The following is a 6,000-nucleotide window of genomic DNA, read 5'->3' on the forward strand; positions in this document are numbered from 1 at the left end:
GGCTTTATTATTATTATTATTATTATTATTATTATTATTATTATTGAAAGTGAGAGTACTTAGGGATATCACTGTTAAATCATTCTTGGATATGAATACTTGACATGTAGGCATATACCATTCCTCATGCTACCTGTAACTGATATGTTCTTATTCGTGTTGGGCTTTATTTCTTATACTTGAAAGCATGTTTTAATTCATGTAACATGAACTATCAGATTTTGATAATTACTTTGAGTTACTTATTGCTATTGTCATCATTATATTTGTGTTGTCATTTATATTGGCTTTTGACTTTCTTTTCTGAGCTCGTCACTACTTTCAGCCCAACGTAAGTTCTGTTACTTATTGAGTACATGGGGTCAGTTCTACTCATACTACACTTTGTACTTCGTGTGCAGATCCAGGTACATCGGGAAGTGGTGATTGCTAGATCCATGTTGGTACCGACGTTTGGAGATTTTGTGGTAGATGTTATGACATCTGCAGACCTTGGCTCTCTTTTCTTTTTCTCCCTTATTACTGTTCTCTTGTTTAGATCGTTGTACTATGGATTTGGTTGTATTTTGATATTCCGTAATGCTCATGTACTCGTTGAAACAATATTTTTGGGATGGTTGTTGCAGTATTTTGGTTATTTACATAAGATATTTCATGATTATTCCGTTGTTAAGTTATAAAACTATGTCTCTATCAAATTCCTTATTTTTCGGTGACTATTGGCTTTCCTAGCAAGTTATATTAGGTGCCGTCGCAGCTCCGGTAGGAGTTAAGTCGTGACAAGTTGGTATCATAGCACTAGGTTGCTTACATCTTATGAGTCATGAGTAGGTTTAATAGTCTTACGGATCGGTACAAAGGCGTCTGTACTTATCTTCAAGAGGCTACCGAACTATTAGGAAACTCCACTTTCTTATATTTTTATCGTGCAGATTTGTTATTCCCAAAGATTGAAACTTGACTCTTCTATTCTCTTACAGATGGTGAGAACACGTGCAGCCGGCTCAAGCGAACGACCATCAGTAGCACCAGTTAGGGCCGCGATAGGCCGGGGCTGTGGTAGAGGCCGAGGTTGGGCTCGTACTATAGCCGGAGCAGCACCTGTGGAGCCTCTAGTTGCTCCAGTTGAGGAGTAGGTTCCAGATTTTTTTTAGCCGGTGGGACCAGCTCAGGTACCAGCAATGCCCATTATTATCCATGGCCTTCAACAGGCCTTAGCCTAGATTTTGACTATTTGCATAAGCTTGGCTTAGGAGATTTCTATTCCAGCTGCACCAACCACATCACATGCCGGGGGAGGTGCCTAGACTCCCACAACCTGTACTCCAGAGAAGCTAGCTTAGGGACTCCACACACCGGGGTACAACTAGCCTAGCCAGTTGATGCTTCTCTGGCCGATGTTTCCCCACCTATGAGTGATGATGAGCAGAAGTGATTGGAGCGTTATGGGAGGTTTAAGTCTCCCGAGTTCAGTGAAGCAGAATCCGAGGATGCTTAGGATTTGCTAGATGGGTATCACCGGATTCTTTGCACAGCAAGTCTTTTGGATACTAGTGAGGTTGCATTCACTACATTTTAACTGACAAGGGTAGCCTACAGATGGTGGCAGGTCTATGAGTTGAGCAGGCCAGCCGGCGCAACACTACTTCTGTGGCATGAAATTTCAGTTCTCTTCTTAGAGATGTTTGTCCCACAGACTAGCAGGGAGAAGTTGCGTAGACAGTTCAAGCAGCTATGACAGTGACTCACTATGAGATGAGGTTCTCCGATCAGACTCGTCCTACAGTTTGGTTGATTCCTACTAATAGAGAGAGAGAGAGAGAGAGAGAGAGAGAGAGAGAGAGAGAGGATTAGGAGGTTCATTAATGGCCTCAACTATGGCCTATGCTTTAATTTGGCTCGAGAGGCCGAGACAAATATTAGGTTTGACTAGGTGGTCGAGATTGCTAGGCGCTTGGAGTCGGTTCGCAGGCTTGAGCTCGAGGAGCGGAAGTGCAAGAGGCCCCGTGTTTCAGGTGGTTTCAGTGGTACCTCATCTGGTGGTCAGTCACATCACAACAAGGGTCGTCCTTATAGGCCTACTAATATGGCTCGTCTGGTTTATCGTGGTGCATCAGCTAGCCATGGATATAGTACTCATCCAATTCAGTCATCCTTCAGTGCCCTCCCAGCTTAGAGTTCGTACCGTGCTCCATCAGTTCAGGGTTTGTTAGTACCAGGTTCTTCAGGTGGTTATTCTAGTTCTCGAGGTCTGGTTCAGGCACTACAATCATCTTTAGAACGAAGTTGTTTCGAGTGTGGGGAATTAGGGCATGTGAGGAGATATTGCCCTCTTATTATCGGAGGTCCTGTTTAGTAGAGAGGTCAGGCTATAACTCTCTCCACAATTACTACACCACCTGCTCAGCTAGCTCGGGGTGGGGCTCAGACAGTACAGGGTCACCCTAGAGGGGGGGTCGATCAGGTGGTTGTCAGGCTCGATGCTATTCTTTTTCCCCTAGGTAAGATGCAGTTACTTCCGATGCTTTGATCACAGGTATTGTTTCAGTATGCCATAGGGATGCTTCAGTATTATTTGATCCTGGTTCCACTTATATATATGTGTCATCATGCTTTGTCCATTATTTGGATATGCCCCATGATTCATGTTACACCCCATGTTTTTGTACGTAAGAGTACGTCGGAAGACAATTGATGTAAGCTCAGAAATGAGATCAGTTTTTAAAGTACATAACGTAAGGTAATCATGTTACCTTGGAAGTTACAAATATTTAATATCATAGATAATAAGTACCTAGAGGGTTGAAAGACTCAGAAGCTAAACAAACTGAAGAAAATAAGTTTCGTCGAAAGTCGACAAGTTGGGAATATTATAACATGTACTCTTGGGATAAGAATAGGACGCTTAACATGATAAGGAAGTTATGTTATGAGTTATTTTAGTCGTATGATAGTCGTGTATTACGTTTTGAATTCAAGAGAGTTGTGGAATAAAAGTAGGCTAAGGTCATCACAAGTTACATTCATAAATGTGCTGAAAAGTAGGTCAAATGTTGCTGCGATTTTCTCCCAATATACTTGGAATTGGTTATACCTTGTGCATCCCAAGGTGACGTATAATAAATATTCGACTTGTTAATCATTATTTAAATGAGTGTAAAGTCATAATGTGACTCTATATGATTGTTGGATATAAAATATAATGTTTGGGAAAAATCGGATTTAAGTTGCGAAAAAACCGACTAAGGATTTGCCTTATAACGAAGTTTTTTAAGAAATATATTTCGTGTGTTATATACGGTCTTTTTGGGACATATTATTTACCAAATTGATGGTCTTGGAATATATTTTCCAACTCTTTTAACCATTCATTCATACGACATCCAGATAAATCTATATAAGCGTCAGAAGAAGGGTCAATGCTAGGGTGCCAAACTAGCACCTCTTTGACTTTTCAAAAGTGGATATATATATACCTCTTATGTCGTCTCTTTCTTCATTTTTATACTGACCACGACCAAAATAAGACCATAAACTTAACTTTAAGCTCTCTACAATGGTTTCAAAGATGATTAACGTCCCGAGTACGGAATGAATAAGCGATAACATTAGAACGATCCCTACGACATAAGTATCATTATACCGCCTCTCTTTTTCTTTGTAGTTTGAGTTTTGGAAGGTACTTCATAGTTAAGAAAACTCTTTACTTCATAGTTAAGAAAACTCTTACTTTCTGTATTTAAGCTTTTAAATATCAAGAAAGTTTGATAAATTCATTTTCTAATAGTTAGAATTCGCAGGACGGTGATCGGAAGCCGAAAGTTCGATTTATATCACTTTTAGTGGACTATTTTGTAGTCCACTCGTGTTGGCCTATTATGCTACTGATTTATGGAGTTTGGAAGGGTAAAGGGCATGGATAAATGCCATATATAGTAGGGTAGTGGGCTGGTCGCTCGTCGTTGCAATTTTAGGCTAATTGATAACTTGTTGATTGGGTGTGTTATGGTATATTTAGGTTTTTTGCTGTATTGTTGGTCCCAAATTGTAGTTAGGTTGTTTTTGAGTTGCTGGTTGTATTGTTTTGTTGTCTCGCCTATATAGTCTTGAGGGAGCAGGAAAATCAGGGGAAATGCTACCCGTTTTATTTTAGAATCGAGTTATCGTTTGAAATACGTGGTATACTAGCACCATCTAAGTTGTACGTGTATTTCTTTGTTATAGAGTTGGCACGCTAGTTGTAATTAGCTTGTTTTTGTGTTGAATTAATGACTTGAGATTTGTTAAGGCTATCTCTTCTTTCCTTTTGTCATGATCCATATGATACAACGATACGATTAAACACGCAACTTTCACAAATGACTTTATTCTTAGAAGTACTAGGGGGTGCCTATGTTCTTGATTCCCCATATGTACTATTGTTATATCATCTGTTCATGGGTCTCAGAAAATACGTATATAAAGTTTATTTCATGATATTAACCGAAGGCATATTGATCTTATGACATTCAAAGAGATCTTATTGACTTACTTAATTATGTATTGCATTTATTTATACATGTATATTGACCCATGATCAGATGGCGTTATATATACATATATTATATGTATATGTGATATGGAGAAAGGTGATGGCGTTATATACGTACCACCACCTGATCAGCTGGTATACATTGATGATTTCGCCCACAGAGGCCGAGATGATATAATGGGATGCCCTCAGAGGCTTTATGATGTTATGTACGCATATACCTATGCATGATATGACATTTATACACATATGCATCACATCATAAATGTTTCATGATTCATAGAGATATTCAGACTTATAGGTTGAGTTCTTTACTCCATGTTTCTTTCATGTCTTTTATATACTGCTTTCATGCCTTACATACTCGGTACTTTATTTGTACTGACATCCATTTTGCTTGGGGACACTACATTTAATGCCTGTAGGTCCTGATAGATATGTTGACAGTCCTCCTAGTAGACTATTAGCTCAGCGGAAGGTATTGGTGAACTCCACTTGTTCGAGAGTTTCCTATTTGGTCAGTACAATTGAACATGTATTGATTGGTATGGCGGGGCCATGTCCAAACCTTTATGACATTTATATACTCTTAGAGGCTTATAGATATATGTCATGTATATGGATACTTGTATGGCCTTGTCGACCTATGTTTTGAGTGTACAAATGATCATGCCGGCCTTATAGGCCGGTATGTCACATGTATAAGTTTCTATATTATGTTGGGTCATCCTATTTCTAGTATTCCCTTATGTTTTATATTGGTTATCTCATAACAGCACTTCTGGCCTATTTACGTGTGATGGTGTGATAAGAAAGATATGCTACGTTGGTACTCGATTATTTAAGGCACCGAGTGCCCATCGCAACCCTCTGATTTGGGTTATGACAATTCATTAGTTACGCATGTTCATGTATCTACGTCGGTCGATGCTTTATTGGTTTGGCGGGTTATTATCACTATTTGATGGGGGGTTGTAATCTATTGATGCACATTTGACTAGATTGACCCATAATGGTGCTTCTTTCTAATGGTCTGGGGAGTGTGAGGCAAGCTTTTAGAAGCTTACAACTGCATTGACTACAACCCTAGTGTTGGTGTTGCCGACGGGTTTGGGATCTTACACAGTGTATTATGATGTATTGCGTATTGGTATTGGCGCGGTGTTGATGCATGACAATAGGGTGTTTTTCTATGCATCCCGACAATTGAAGGTTCATGAGAAGAATTACCCTGTGCATGAACTAGAGTTGGTAGTTGTTGTTCACGTATTTAAGTTTTAGAGGAACTATGCATACGGTGTTCATTGTGGGGTCTATACCGACCATCAGAGTCTATAACACATGTTCAAGCAGAAGGATCTTAATTTTTGATAGAGGAGATGGTTTGAGTTTCCAAAAGACTATGATATCACTGCATTATATTATCCGAGGAAGGCCAATGAGGTGGCAGATGCATTGAGTAGGAAGGC

This window comes from Nicotiana tomentosiformis, chromosome 12 (genome assembly GCF_000390325.3).
Source record: "Nicotiana tomentosiformis chromosome 12, ASM39032v3, whole genome shotgun sequence".
Lineage (NCBI taxonomy): Eukaryota > Viridiplantae > Streptophyta > Magnoliopsida > Solanales > Solanaceae > Nicotiana > Nicotiana tomentosiformis.